The sequence below is a fragment of the Podarcis liolepis genome (genome assembly GCF_965112155.1).
Source record: "Podarcis liolepis genome assembly, chromosome: 8".
Classification (NCBI taxonomy): Eukaryota; Metazoa; Chordata; class Lepidosauria; order Squamata; family Lacertidae; genus Podarcis; species Podarcis liolepis.
In genome coordinates, this window is record NC_139560.1 from 53,692,727 (window position 1) to 53,709,959 (window position 17,233).

The following is a 17,233-nucleotide window of genomic DNA, read 5'->3' on the forward strand; positions in this document are numbered from 1 at the left end:
TTAAGAGATGCTCTGGCTTCTGTCAGAACATGTGCTGATTTGTTTTTGGTTTTTTTAATAGAGGTTTTATTTGTGTTGGTCCATTGTTCCCCGAGGCCATTTCAGCTTCATTAATATAAATCTTATGGTGGTGGTGTGGAGGGGTTGGGAGCTTTAGAAAGGTACATGTAAGAGAAATCATGTTCATCATGCCAGCATTGTTGTTCATTTATATGCACAACTAGCTGAACTAATTCAATGTATTTTTCTGTAAGAATTATTATCACCAGCAAACGGGGGACAAGGAGGAAAGAGAGCTTGCCTATCTGATTCCTGCGGAATAGCCAGCACTCCTTGTTAACATGTTGTAAAATATTTGCTCTTGTAGCAAGAAGTGACAGTATATCAGCAGCTCTGAAATTTCCCCGAGACTGCCTGCACTTCCCTAATAAGCAACTGGAAACAAAACAAAACAAAAAAGTGCCCAGGTGTTCAACATCTCTTGGAAAATTGACTGCAAACTGGTTTGCTCTTGCCCTCTCTCCAAGCAAAGCAGAGAGAAAAGCAAAAAGCGTACAAATATAACCTCATTAAATAAGACAGCAAGCCTAAGTGGCATACAAGGCTATTAAGCAAACTAGATTGGCCCATAATAATAAGGAACATATTTCACGTGTGTGGTGTGGTGCTTGGGCATTTAACAAGTAATAGGACTACCAGGTTGGCAGGTAGTTAGGCTCCTCCATCAGTATATCATTGTCAATGGCTGAGCTGTCTCAAAAGCAGCACTTATCTCATACACTTTATTGCTTGATAGCTGGCTGATTGCTTTTACAAAGCAATAAATTGATGGACTGATTCAGCAGTGACATTAGGTTATGTTCATTTTTTGTGATTGATGCTCTGAATTAGAAAACTCTTACTGTCTCTTCACCGTTTTCCAAATATGAAATTCGAAAGAGGCAAGATGAGCATCACAAATGAAACGACACAGTGAATGCCAAGCCAGTTAAATTTCTGCATTTAAATAGCTAACTTGTTTGCTCTTTAATTAAGTGCTCATAATTTATTTGTTAATGCTGCTCATTCAAATGAAAATGATTTAAAGAAAGAGCTTCTTATATTGCTGTAGCTGAAGAGGTGCACACAAAGGCGGTTCATCTCTCAATTAAAATACACTGAACAATATTATCAAATTTATTTATTTAAAATACTTTATATGCCATTATTTCATCACTTCTAAACAGTTTACATATAAACTATTAAAACAAATCCATGGAAATAGTACAAAAACAAGCAACATTATGAGATATAATATTTAAATTATATGTATCATCATGATACGTATTAAACACGCAAATTCAGATATACTGACATCAATTTCATTTTTACAATTATTAATAAAAAAGAAAAATGATACAAGTAAAAGCAGAATAATAAAAAGAGAAATAGGTAAGAAAAAGTGGGGGGGGGAACATTCTCCCATTATTAAGGTCAATATTATCATACTATTCATATGATGAAATCTAAAGGATAATATTCGTTAAAACAGAATATAATTGTGATGCATCTTGAACTTTAATGTTTCAATACATAATGAATAAACTCACATTTTCCTATGAAAATATTACATAATGATCTCCTTTCTTGAGCTCTTATAAGTTTAACCAGTTGATAAAAACATTTTATAAATCAGTAGCATGGACTCTGTCTCCATCTCATTTCCTGTAACATTCTTGTCATAAACCTACTAAAAGTACAGCTAATGGATATTGTATTAAGGAGAGACACTGTTGGTTCCCTGTCAGCTAAATGCCAACATATTCCTTCTGAGCATAAGAAGTATGTACTAGATGATATTCGCCTAAAGGATGACTTGTCATTGAAGGCCTATATATATAGGCCTTAAGGCTGATGAAGAAATACAGTAAACAAACTTGAAATTTCTCCCTTGAGCATTCCTGAAACCCAAGGCAATTGAAACAGGATGGTCAGAAATTTATGTGGTGAATATGTGCATGTATCAGCTAGCACTAGAATAATGGTTATGGCAGGAAACAGGAAAGAGGAGAGGATTGATAGCAGGTTTGGAAGGAGAAAGGAGGAGTTGGTCATAACACTCCTGAATTTTTTGCAACAGATATCAGACTGTTAGATCCAACTGAGAAAAGCCCAATGCAATTCATACAGGTGTGCAAAAGCAGTTTTATACCTTCTCTTGGGTTGAATTTGTGTCCAGATGGAGAGAATATAGAGCAGCATACGCAGTGATCCGAATGATACCAAATGCTTGAAGTCCACCTGGAAGGAGTTACCAGTTAAGCACTGTATCATACAGGGATGGTTCTGGAATTCAGAGCTGCAGTGTTTCAGAAAGAAGCACCCTCAGAAATATACCACTGCAAGCAATACCCTCCCAACCAAATGCGACACATGGATATTATTATATGGATGTTGGTACATAGGCGCCTAAATGATACTCATTTGTAAAGGAAAAAAAATATATGCTCAGGTCAGGTAGTTCAAATTCAAGTGATTTGCGAGTCCAAACTTGCCACACAGCAGATTCTGGTGGTTTTGATAAAGGAAGGGTGCCACCGCTAGTTAGACCAATGTATCCCTGTTCCACATCTTTTCCCCCCAAGCCCTTGCATAAGAATTATCTTTTATTTATGTTTATCCAAGAATTCCCTGATCTTCAGCTTTCGGCTCCCTTAACTATGACTTATTCCCACGCACTCTTGCCCACAATGCGGAGGCAACATGTTTTTATTTTTCTGTACGATCCCTGCCTGAGAGTGACAGAACATCATCATGTGCCATCACTCCCAGGGGAATTTGCTCTGACCTGCATGAAACTGGTTAACTTCTGAGGCTGTTTAGGAAAACAAAGGAACAAAAACAAAGGCCACCCAGCATGCATTGGACCACCACATGAAGAGCTATGCAGGACTGTAGGTTCTCAAGTGGACTCATGATCCAGTCTGGATCATGGTCCACCAGATTCAAATAAGGTGAATCTGTTTTGGCATACAGGTTTGCAGATTACCCCTCCATCTCTAGAGGGAATAGAATTTATCAATATTCCTTATGTATAAAATATGCAGGATTTTAGAAAAGGAGGCTAAAATCACGTTGGGTCCACTCTGTAACAGTTTCATTTCTTTTTACAAATAGTAGGGAACTTTTCTAAAGAGTGATTTTAGCTCCTTAGGGTGTGAACGTCTGATTCTAGTTCCTGAAGCAGAAATTCCTTTGCTCTAATTGCCTAGTCAATAGTTGTGACATATATTTGGGGTCGAGAAGCTGTTGTTATTCCATAGTGTGTGGAGGTTATGACCTTACTGTGTAGAGTAGCAAAGGCAACACTGTTTAATAAGTTGGACCTATCATGTCTCACATTTTATTTTCTTAATAGCTTGGTCCATGTGATTAGAAATATTTTAGTAGGAGCTAATTACTTTTACAAAATAGGAGAATTTCACTGGGTCGGGGGCGGGGGGGCTTTCTTTGAATCTTGTCAAGTTGAGAAAAATACAGAGGAAAAAGACTCTTCATTTCTTCTTTTTTGTTCACTTGATATTTTAGTCCAACGTTCCAATCAATAACTTAATAGCAACTACTGCAGCCTTTAGGTCCCTAAGTGAGAGTTGGCATTTAACTAATCTAATCAGTGCAGAACATTTAGATCTATGGAGTAAAAGCTATTACACTTGCTGAAAAACAGGAGATAGACTTGGACCAAAGGGAGCATGTATTATCCAATCAGATGCCTTTTGCAGAGTGTGCATCACTGTGAATGTGCTGTCTTTGATGTGATGATATTTATTGGTAAATAAATAATGCTTTAATTTATCAGAAATTTAGCCTGTCAAGCGTTTGCTAACAAAATGCAGCTATGCCTTTGGGGCTACTGTGGAATTGTACAGGATGTTTGTATTCATGTAGATTATTCATGTTTGGCATGTTAGTCATCTCCATACAGCTGAGCAAGGGCATCATAAGCATCATTTAGATACAGTTAGAGAAAATATAAGAGTAACAGGCTGATCCCAAACACTGATCCCAGTCTGTCTCACTGAACGGGGTGAACACTCAGAGGAGTGAACTGTGCCTCATTCCACTGAAGCCAATATTTCCATAATCTTTGATATTTTAAACTTCTGGTTTTGAGGTGCAGCTCTCTATTCTTCTGAAAAGTTCATAATTTTTCTTCTGCTTTTCCAAAAAAGCAAAACAAGACAAGCAGATAAAAAGTCCCTATTTTTCTACTACATGAATAGGCCTATGAAACTGGGAGGGCAGTTTAGACACAGCATTAATTCAAATAATCTTAGAGTTGGAGTTCTTATATTTAAGATAATATTGCTACATCTGTAAATATTGTTTAGTGAAAATAGTCCTCTACAGTCCTCAGCTTTTAAAACTTTATCTGATCAGTACACAATTGCAGAGCACTCTAGATGTAATCATCAGACCCTCAAAACTGAAGTACTTGTGCAGTTAATGGTTTGGCAATTGCAGATCTAGAAATAGGTCAGTTCGGATTGAAAACGAAATCATGGAATAAAGGGTGCATTCAGACATAGGAATTACTGCTTTTGTTTTCCTGTTATAATTGCTTGAACTTATCTATGTTCCTAATGTTCCTCTTATACTGTTGCATTCTGGAACTGTGGCTTTTTGAGTGATATACCCCCACGTTGTATTAAATTCCATTCATTCACCAGTGGATGTGCTGTGTCGCAATAGCAGACATCATTGGACATCCTGCCACTCTTTATGCACAGGGGTGCTTCTGTTCCCCATGTTTTACCTCTGAAAACAGAGGGAAAGAACTGTATGCTCAAATACTGTCTCAGATTTCATCACGTTATGATCCATGAAAATGGGGAAATTATAGTGCAAAACAATCTTGTAGTTTTACAGGTTGCAAATGGAATTTTTACCTTTTTTTGGAAGCAATTAACAGATTTCCATAAATGGTTTGCATTGTGTGAAAAAAATAAAACACAGAAATTATCAGGTAAGAAAACATCAGGAAAGAAGAAGAAAGTTGTCTGGATGCAGCCAAAAGTAAGGTTTCTAGTGCAAGACTCAGTCTCCCATGGAAGTTTCAGAACTTATTTAATAGGAATAAGAAATAGAACCTGAAAGGTTCATTGTTTAGGGTTAGGCCTTTCAGCATGATTAAAAGGTAGACATTTCCTCTGGTGTTTTGCACAGCAGAATATCTGAGCCTTTCGTAATTAAATTAGTTATGAAGCCAGCCAGTATTTCATCAGGAGTGACTGAGATAAACATATTCTATGGGGGGAAACTGGAGAGATCCTTTGGACTATTTCACAGGACATTTTGGAAGCATTCCTAATCTTGAGACTTTGGTGGCAGGGAGACTCCAAAAGTCTCATTGGGGTAGGCTGCTGTCATGTAAAGGCAATAAAGCAAGCAAGGATGGATGCAGTAATCTCTGTTCCTGTGCCACTATGCCCGTTACCCTCCATCAGCTGGAGACTACCTGAATGATTTAGAACCCCAATTTTGCAGGGTTCTAGATTATGCGGGGAGCCTGCTCCCTGCTTCAGAAGTCACTATCAAGCTCATAGAAAAGAATGTGCATGTTTCTGACCTTTACAGATAAGTATCATGACATAATAAGGCTAAAATCTTTGTAAGGATAATAAATAGTAGTAGCAGCAGTATTTTCATTTCTATACTACAAACTATAGAAAGTTGCATAAATTGTCAGAGTCATGTTGGTTCCCTCTTGGAGCTTCAACGACCCCAGGAGGCAGGAATTGTTGCAACTCCCACTGGTGAACATGTGTCCCAAGGCCCATGAGAGTGTGTCATTCTTGTGAGTCAAGAAATTAATGAACTACTTCTGTACTATTAAATTTAATTTCTGGCCAAGCATTTAAAGGATTACTTTTCATTAGTGTACATAAAGAATACTATCTATCATATATAGATGTGGTAACCCAGTCCTTAACTTTGGATAACAGCTACAAGGAAGGACATTGCCAGGGTTTGCCATTTCTTGGTTCTGGTTTGGTAAGTTTCTTCCCTCTCCCTGATGCTATCTAGAATGCTAGCACAACCATGACTATAGTGTTGATATACCTGGAAAATATCTGTGTCTAATTTGGTTCATAATTGGCCTCAGGATGCCAAGCTATTTTTTATTTGGGTGGGAGGTTTTTCCTTTTTCTGACCCCAAAATGTGGATCAGTATCTTTGGGTGGGCCATCTATGGGTCTCTCCTGCTCCAGAGGGTAGGATCTGAACCAATGGATTCAAGTTACAAGAAAGAGGATTCTAACTAAACATCAGGAAGAATTGTTTGACAATGGAATGGACTCCCTCAGAAGTGGTGAACTCTCCTTCCTTGGAGGTTTTTAAGCAGAAGTTGGATGGCCATCTGTCAACATCATCAGCATCATTGCATTATTATTTATACCCCACCCATCTGACTGTGTTTCATGTATGATCTAGTTGAGATTCTTGCATTGCAGGAAGTTGGACTAAGTGACTCTTGAGGTCCTTTCCAACTCTACCATTTTATGTTTCTTTGACAAGCCGGTTTCAACAATACTTGTGACCTTTTTCATGCATCCTAGTTCTGAGACCATTTACTTTAGTCCTTATTGCTGAATAGTTGTTCAAATACCTGAATCCCAAGAGTGGCCTTCATTGCAAGCAACGTCTTTTGCAATAGCTTGCAAAGTCAAGAGCAAAAGGAGGCACTTTGAATAAGCATCTGTTAGGATGAAAACTTCCATCGACAGCAGGAATTCCTGGTCAAAATAAAAAAAAATTTCTTCCAGTAGCACCTTAAAGACCAACTAAGTTAGTTCTTGGTATGAGCTTTCGTGTGCATGCACACTTCTTCAGATACCACTTCTTCAGATACCCAGATTCCTGGGGCAGTCTCAGCTACTCCTTCAGAGGGAAACTAGCATGGAACATTTACTCAGGTGCTGATTTCCATGTTATGTTCAGCCTGGCTATAGATAGAATGTCATCCCTTCAAAAAGTAATCCCTTTTGCTTCTGAATCTTTTCCCCACCCCAAGCCATAAGTATTCTGGGCTTGTGGACATAATTTGTCAAGACAACCTTTCTTTCGACAGAGAGTTGATAACAGTCCAAACTTCCAGCTGATTGTGTAAGACAGCAAACTCCTTAAAACAGACATCATTCTTCCTTTTGTTGTTTGGCTCTTTAGATTCCCCACTATCCTTCACTTTAAGTGCACATCCACTGTTGGATAGGATGACAAGACAAGGTAGCATGTCATTTATTTAAACTATAGCCTTTTATCACACCGAAAGCAAGGCTCTGGACCTTGTCGGATTTTGTATTCAATAGAAACACTCAGGTCATTGCTCCTAGATTTAGCTGATAGTTACAAGTATTTTACCAATCTCAAGTTCCTTTGTTATTCTTCACAGCTTCCCCCACCCCCAGGAAAAAAAGAGAAAACATTTATATACTAGGATTACATTTAAGAGCAACAGAGATACAATCATCTACTACTAATTATACTTTGTCAGAAATGGTTAAATATTATTTCTATTATTCCTTATGGGTTTGGTCACTTCTAGATTACTACCAGATTGATAATCATACTCCATGTACAGTGTTTTAGCAAATGCCTAATTCAGTCAAGAAAGATTAAATGAATTTTGAAATATCACCTGGCAGCAAACAGGGATCCATGAGTGATTGAGCCCTTTCATTTGCATTATTATTCACATAGTAACTTCTCAAACCCTTGGTGAATTAGGGACTCTCCTTGCATTTGAAGACAGGCTTAGGCAGACTGAGCAAATGAGGCCAGTAGTAAGTCCAATGGTCAATAAGGTGGTTTCTACATGTGCTGTAGAGGAAAGTGGGCAGATGGTAGCCCATCTTGGAGAAGGACAACTCTGATTATACACCTCCACTGCCTTGTGGGCTATCTTAAGGAGAAGAGAAGATCAAGGCGTAAACCTTACACAAATCTGGAGTGGAGTCCCTAAGACAGTTGGATAGCACTTTGTACGCCTCATTCTAGCAACTCCTGCAGCCAAGCTGGTGCCAAACATATTGCTCTGCTTTCCTTTGGACCACATCAAAGAGGCCAAGGGGGGGGGGGTCTAGTTGCATGGACAGCTCAGGATCGCCATACAAACTGTCCAGGCTTGTGCCCTGATGAAGTTACTTTGGTGCTGCTAATGCAGCAGTTTAACTTCACACACAGAGGTGTACTACACTGTCTTTTGAGGCAGATGGATGCCAACAAGTAACTTCAGATGTGCATTTAGAAGTTCCCAATATCTTATTTCCATGTTTCGCAGAACAATTCTTACTAAACAAAATAAATAAACAGTACTAATAGCCTCTAGAGGCTTGTCATGGAACAACCACAACAATTATACTCTCTTCAAGCAAAACCTATTAATTAATGAGGTTCTATTTTCATGGTGATTTATCCTTTTTCAAAAGCTCTTGTTAATAAGGATTGGGAACCAGTTGACTCTGTTTTTCTCTCTCTCAAGCAAATATTTTATTAACCACAGGAGAATGGAGGGAGTCCCCCAATTAGTGAAACTGATTGATACTTAAATGTGCAACTCCTGCTGAGAAATTTTGTGACTATCAAAGAGGATAACTTGAGATTTTAAAAGAAGGAAACAGTCAACAAGTCTTTCTCTTCAAATATTCAGAATTTAGATATATATTCATCTTTCAAAGCCAACAATATGTACATATTAATGAGGAGGAAAATTCTAACATCCTGGTGCTCTCCGTTTTTTTACTGGAAAACGTCAACATTTTTCAGATTTTCAAGAGGACTGTTCATAAATTAATGAAGCCTTTGTTTCAACTACTGTATTATGCAGATTGCAAAGATTGATATCACTCTTGAATATAATGGAATCAGATACATTTTCTACCACTTGCTGCACCAAAGGAACATGCAAACCAGGAGCTTTGTGGTATTAGCACAGAGTATGTCTATGTAATGTCATTTAGAGTGGCCATTAAAATTTTGGAGAATGGTGGCGTCAGTTCACTGATGACATGCTGCTCTTCTTCTCTATAACATCAGAATAAAGTGAGGCTGTGTAACCTCTGGACCAGTGAATTTGAGTCCTGGGATGACAGAGGCTGTATCTGTAGGGGGTTCCCATGGCTATCTTAGATAGGGTTGTATTCTCTCTAAAAGAGCAGGCATGTAACTTGAAGGTATTCCTGGACATACCTTTGTCACCAGAGCACCAAGTGATCTCAGTGGCTAGGAGGACCTTTTACCAGACACATCATCTATGGGTGTATCTGGATCAGGATAAACTATCTTCAGTCCAAGTACCGGTATTTAGAACCTCAAAACCTTTATGTGGGTCTCAAAATTCAGGCTTTTAGTTTTGCTGGTCCCATACTGTAGAACAGTCTTCCAGCAGCGATTCAGCAGGCATCCTTGTTTTTGACTTTCAGGCATTTCTGGAAGACTTTTTTATGCCAACAGGCCTATACATTTAGTTAATTTTCTTGAGTAGCTAGCTTTTTAAATAAATGTTCCATATTTCTTTGAAGGTTTTTTATATTCTTCTATACCACACTGTTATTTCAGTGAGAAAGCAGTAATTAAATAAATTTATAAGTAGATAAACCAGCAGTAATTATTTCTTGAGACCCAGATATTCTGAAGGAGTCTTGCTTGGAATTATATGTCTATGGGTGTTGTTGGTCAAAAATAGTGTCCACATTTGTTGGCATGTTTGTGCCACACCAGCTTTTTGTAAAGTTTCACTTTGTGCAGCCATGCCATTAAGCACATTCACACAACCAGCTGTCCTTGTTTATCAATACCCACACAGTACCAAATTAATACATGTACTGCTAAATTAATACATGTGTCTGGTTTTCACGGAACCTATGAAGTGGCAGCTGTCAAAGGATTTGCCTCTTACATGTTTTATGTGAGTCAGTGCTAAATTGGAGCTCTTCCAAGTAGCCGCTCATCTGAACTCTCTGTACCGAAACCATCTAGAAATCAGAGCATGAACTATCTAAAGCTCTGATTGTATTGTTCAAATTGCATAGCATGAAAGGAGAAAAGACAGGCAGGTAAACCAAATTAGATTCAACTTTCACATAGTGATTCTGGTTTGGGAAAAATAAAGGCTGGGTTGATTTTCTAACTGATGTTTCACCTCATTAATAAATATTGTAAACACAAGGGGGGGGGTTCCAGACTTAGGAAGCAAACGTATAGCTCTGAAAGGAGGGAGTTCTGGAAGTGTGATGAAGCAAGACTGGGATGTGGGGTGTGGGAAGTTTTTGATGTATAGGGAAGTTTTAAATGTTTGATGTCTTACTGTGTTTTAATGTGTTGGAAGCTGCCCAGAGTGGCTGGGAAAACCCACTCAGATGGGTGGCATATAAATACTAAATATATTATATTATATTATATTATATTATATTATATTATATTATATTATATTATATTATATTATATTATATTATATTATATTATTAATCTGGCAACCCATAGTAAGTTAAGCCAGCACAAAGGGTGGTGTAACTCAAAAACTGTTTTAAATGCTTGTTTTCCCTGGCTTAATCTGCAGCAGTCCCACTGCTTAACAGAGCTCGGATCTGGTGTGATGTTATTTTTGCTTAACTTACACTGGTTTGTTTTTTGCCAGCTTCTTCTGTATTGGGTTGTTCCCTTAGAGATGCTCTTAAAAACCCATTGAAGTCAAGGGGACTTTAGGTTATGATTGACTTATTGATTGATAATACTTATTTAGAACTTAATATACAAGCCTCTAAATGGTTTACATAAAATATGCCATAAAATCACAACTCGGAATACATATACAGTATAAAACTCATAACCATAAAGCCAAGCGGTGCATATTGATTTCAGGCCAGGGAATTTCTACCCTACTTCTAGAAGCAGATGGGTTTTCAGCTGCTTAAAACACATTACAGTTCCTGCTTCTCAAACGGCACATGGGAGGATGTTTCAGAGAGTGTGTGCGCCACTACCAAGGAGGCTGGCTTTTATGTAGATATTCCACTGATCTTGGAACAGCTAGCTGGATCTCAAAGGTCTCTCCCTCTCTCTCTCTTTAGTTTGCTAGGTATCCTAACCCAAAGTTGTTTAGGGCTTGATATATCAACAATAAGACTTTGAACATGGCTCAGGAGCAAACAGGCAGACAGTGCAGTCATTTTAATACAGGTGAAGCATCCAAATGGTTAGATAGCCTACTAAGCATCCTAATCACTGTGTTCTGCATTAGCTTCAACTTCTGAACCCAAGCACCAAGGTAGTCCCTTGTGATTATTGATTTTAGTGGGTCCACTCCAGCCAACACTGAGTTTGGATCCAACCCAGTGTCTAGTCAAACCAAACCTGAGCCAAAACACAGACCAAGTCATATTTCCAAACTGGAGCAACCCAAACCAGACCAAATGCTCCTGACCAAATGTTACCGGTTGAAGAAGACATTGTTCAAGGCCCAAGTCACGGACCAGAATGAATGCTGAGACAGTAAAGTGAGAATCTGAATAACAGAATCATAGTTGGAAAGGAAGATGAGAATCATCTAGTAGTCCAACCCCCCCCCCCCACAGTACAAGAATATGCTGCTGTCCTTATGGGGATCAAACCTGCAACCTTGGTGTTTTCATCACCACACCCTAACAAGCTCAGCTATTCTGTTGTAGAATATACACACAATGGCCTGTGCATTTCTGCTTCATCTCCTCTGCATTTGTTCTATTCAAAGCATCATAAAAGCTGGATGGAGATGGTCAGTTGCCTGTCTAGAGACAGGACTACCTTTGGATAGAGGGTGAGGGTTAACTTTTCCTGCTGTGCTCTTATAAGAAGGGGAACATCCTACAGGATCTTGTGAGAGGGGAGCCCATAAGGAACCTGGGAGGAGGATAGGCTTGAGGCTTGCCAAATATCTTCCCCTGGTTGCCCAGTGGGACTTTGGACACTTGGCTTACACCATGTCATGGTCCAACACTGGCCAACTCCCACAGTAGAGGATGGGATGTTTCCCAAACCCAAGCAGAATGGATTTCCATCAGCAAGGACTGAGCAGAATAAGTAATTGATCCTTGCCCTACTGCCATGCCAATCCCATTTACCTGCTGGTTAGTCAATAAAGTTGTGGTCTGATTTCACTCAACACAGGTGTCTAGTCTGAGTTATTTCCATCACACTCGTGAGCCACAGACATGCTCCTCCCTGGAAAACGTGCCATATGCACTGTCAGTGGGTGACCCACCTTTGATGCATTGAGTCAGAGTGTAATGAGAAGGGAATACCATATTGTTAATCATCTGGGACTGACTGAAGCAGTCGTAAGTAGCTGATAAAGAATGAGATCAACTTCTTCTGTTGGCATCTGTCTGCACATATAAACATGACTTGTGAAGACCAGAAGCTTTCAAAATTCAGGGCTTACACATGTATTCTGGAGGGAAGAAAGAAATAAATGCCTGTGTCTCTATCCACACCTTCCAGACTGTATTTTTGACATATTTAATCAGGTGCTGGAGGAGACTCTTGAGAGTCCCATGGACTTCAAGAAGATCAGACCTATCCATTCTGAAGGAAATCAGCCCTGAGTGCTCACTGGAAGGACAGATCCTGAAGCTGAGGCTCCAATACTCTGGCTACCTCATGGGAAGATGAGATTCCCTGGAAAAGAGCCTGATGTTAGTAAAGATTGAGGGCACAAGGAGAAGGGGATGACAGAGGATGAGATGGTTGGACAGTGTTCTCGAAGCTACCAACATGAGTTTGACCAAACTGTGGGAGGCAGTGGAAGACAGGAGTGCCTGGTGTGCTCTGGTCCATGGGGTCACAAAGAGTCGGACATGACTAAATGACTAAACAACAAAATCAAGGTTTAAAATATGTGTTCAGGGAATGAGGAGCCTGCATCTCCTTTACCATCACCCTCTCCTTACTACCCGACTGCTGCTCCTTTTGTCAGTCTTGGATTGCTCCAGGTGGGCCTAGCACAGGACTGTCTGGGGATGCCTTGACCTCCACTGGCCAAATCCTTGATCAAAACAAATTGGCCCCATTTGGTTCAGGATTCAGCTGGAGCAGTTGCCCAGCCCTAGGCCTGAAAACAAATACAGGTAATCTCTGTCTCTCACTTCATTCATGCAAGTTCCCTTGCAGAATGGAGCTTTCTCTCTGTCCTCCCCTGGTCACACCTCTTAAATCTATTTTGGAAGCCCCCCCCCCCAGTCCTCTGGAAAAGATTTGGAGGGAATGGGGCAAAACTTTTGTTGCATAAGTGTATATATTCATGGTAACTGAATGAGTGTGTTGCATATTACCCCTAGTTTTCAGTTGCACAGAGGCTTATACATTCATTCAATCCAACATGGTTAGGCTCTTCCTCCAGATCTTTATCTCCCCCATGTCTGGAGCAGAGCTGGCATATGTGATACCCTCAACCCTTCCCCCCTTTTAAGCCCACACACCTTTACCCTGAATGCACGAATAGGACTAGCAATGGCACACAATTTTATACAGTGGTAAATTGCTGTCAGCATGTAAGACATGAAAGAAGTCAAGTTGTGCCTTAAATTAATCAAAACTCATCTCCAAAGCAATTTGAAACCAAGAATGACAGGAATAAAAATATAATATGGAACAACACAAACAATAAGGCAGGCCTGTGCAGCTGGTGCATATTTTATAGGAAATTAAAGTCTGCGGATAAAAAAAATGAGCGGTCTAATCTAAATATTTTATAAGCTCTCATACATGGTGAGAAAGGGGAATTTATGTTTAGTTTTTGATGTTTTATAGAGGCAATTATATTAGCAGAAGCTACCATATTGTAAATATTTAGAAGCACTTTAAAAAAATAGCACATTTTGTGAAGAGGGAATCAGTTCACTTGCCAACACAGGACAGGGTCCTAAGTTTATTCAGAGAGTTTAATTGAATTATTTTGACAGTTACTTGTTTATGCGTCTAAGGCTACAGTCCTAAACAGAATTACTAGGGAAATCTCACTGAAGTCAGTGTGGCTTATTTCCAAGCTGCATGGCACTTAGGCCAAAGGGGGACAACTAATAGAATTAATGTGGAAAGATGGACAAATGCAATCTAAAGGTGGCACTAGTGTTGTCACTTGGACTGGGCCATCACTCAGTAGTTGAAGCATGTGGTTTTGCTTGTAAAAGGCCCCTTGACAACTGAAAGTAGGGCTGGAGAAAACTCCTGTCTGAAGCTCTGGAAAGCTTCTGCCAGAGTACACAACTCTAAGCTAGATGGAGCCGTAGTCTGATGAGGCAGTTTCTTAGGCCCCTCTTTATTACAGTTTAGTGACTAGAGTCTTTTCAGTAGTGGCACCAAGACTGTGGAACTCCCTCATCAAAGAGGATTGGTTAGTTCCTTCTTTCGTGTATGAATTTTAGGCTTTCCAATTTCATTACTAGTTATTTGGTATGTGTTGAATTTACTGTGTTGCTTTTGGTTTTAATATGCTGACTCTTTTCTTATTGGGTTTAGTGACATAGAAAACATCAACATGCCCTCCAACATTTCTCCAGTGAAAATAGGGATGTCCTGTTCCATAATAATAATTCTTTATTATTTATACCCTGCCTATCTGGGTTGTCCCAGCCAGCCACTCTTGGTTGCTTCCAAAATATATGTAATAACATAATAAAACATTAAACTTTAAAAAAAACTTTCCTTTACAGGGCTGCCTTCAGATGTCTTCTAAAGGTTGTATAATTACTTATCTCCTTGGCTTGGGGGTTGCATAACTCCATACCCTTCAACAGTTCTCCAATGAAGATAGGGATATCCTAAAGAAAAGTGGGACATTCCAAGATCAAATCAGAAATTGAGACAGCTTTTGTAAATCTGGGACTGTCCCTGGAAAATAGGAACACTTGGAAGGTCTGCACCAGATCTCCCTCTATGAGGTTGGAAAGAGATTTCTGACCATGGAAAGGGAGCTTTGATGCCTGTTTCCTTTGCCCCACCTTTGCCTTACTGATGTTGGAACTCTGATGTCGGAAGGGTTTATATGTGACCATTAGTATTACGCTGATAAAAAGTCCACTCTCTTTTTATCAAAAGCAACGAGTGAGATGGGAATTAGGGAAAATTCATGCACCTAAACTCAACATCAAGAATTTCAGGAAATCTACCCTAATCGATTCTATGATATGGTACCACCAAATAATGTATTATTGATTTGAAATTGCTGTTTTAAAATGGTTATTTCTCTCTTTTGTGTTGTTGCTAAAGATAATGGAATATTCCTTTAAAAAAAGAAACATTCCTCAGCCAGCTGTTATGTTTACTAGCTTTTAAGACTCCTGCGATGGTTTACTATGCCTCTGGACAAAAATCAGGATTGTTCTATTTTCCTTTGAACATTTGAAGAACCTTGAAGGGCAACTAAGCTGCAACAAGCCTGATTTCACATAGTAATGCAAATTTTGTGAGACAGGAGAATATACCTTGAAGCATAAAACTTGAGACATTTCACAGTACATACTTTACCTGTCTGAGTGATGGCAGAGGTGAAAAAGGTGCCTAGGTCAGAAAATGCAGTTTTCTGGGAGCTAATTTCTAGTGAAGAAAATAATGGTTTTAGAGATACAGTATAGATATACTCCCAACATGCATTGGCTTAATTTCAGTTTAATTGTCTTAAATTTCTGGAATTGTGGTTTGGTCAGATGATTGCTTAAAATCATCCCTGTTATAGTAGATCCCTAACTTCTCTCCTTCTACTATTTCCAGGTTTCCTTAGGAAGGGAGAATTACTATTAAACCTGCTTAAATCTGTATGCCCTGAATATACATTAAGCAGTAACTTGAGGAAAATGTCATTTACTTAACGGTATCAAAGTGTTAGGGTTGTCAGAAAAAATCAATTCAGTTTGCACTTTAAGGAAAACCTGCCTAATTCACACCTTCTGTAAGAAATATGCAAACTAAAACTCAGCCATGCTTTGAAAATCACATTTATCTGAATATTTGAATGCAATTCTCCACCAAAGGCATGGCTACAAAAATGCAAATACTAGGGTAACATTTTATATAAAAATGCATGTTGGTGAAAACAGCAAACAAAAATGCATTAGATTGGGGGAAACTGTTTTGCAAAAATGTGTATATTAGGCAAAATTGTATAGAAACATGACTATATTAGGAGAAAATTACACTAGAATGCTGACGATATGTAATGAGGAGTTATTTTCACCGCAAACTTATCCATCAATATTGAGAACTGAACTTAGGACTTGAAAAATGAGAAACTGAAACTGGCAGATTCACCCACTCCTACAATGCATAGATGGGCTGAAATTTATTTCTTCTCTTGTTTATAAGGATATGAATTAATATTAATGTGATGGTTTCTCCCCACCCTATTATACTTGCTTTTTGCAATCTGCTAGTATCAGCACCCAACATTGAAGGGTACTAGTAGGGGCTCATAAACACAGGCAGGGCCCACCCAAGGAAATGCTTCTATGACCACAGTCACCAGGTTCCGTGCATTTTCTTTTCTCGCTTGTGGGTCATATGATTGTTGGGGACAAGCATGCACAAGAGTAAGAGGGATGGCAAGACTGATGTGTGGACAACACAGGGAAGAGGTCACTGTCCGGTGCCTCTCAACATCTGTAGCTGGGCAACATCTGTATCTCTCACTTTTCCTCTTTCTTTCTTTCTTTCTTTCTTTCTTTCTTTCTTTCTTTTGTGTGGAAGGAGACTGTCTCTGTTTGTTAGTCTGCTTTATAGGTGCCCAAAGAGAAAACAACATGAAGTAGATCACATATCCCCCTGCGCTGTAGGCTGCATTCTCCTCATGAAAGAGAATAACATTGCGCATGGCAGATTCTATGACCCAAGAGACATACTGGGGAAACAATTAGTTATTGTCAAGTAATGCAGCTGCTGCCAACAGCCCAAGAAAAGAAAAATCAAAGTCTAAAATGAGTGAATTAATTATATATTTCAGAGACCTCAGCATTTACTCTGCCTTGGTCAGACCACACCTGGAGCACTCTGTCCAGTTCTGGGCATTAAAATTTAAGGTGGAAATTGACAAGCTGGAACAGGTGCAGAGGATAGTGACCAAGATGATAAAGGGAAACCTTTAATGGTAAAGGGTCTGGAAACCAAGCCTGATGAGGAATGGTTGAGGGATTATAGTAGTGCATTTTCTTAACAAATGATTACAAAA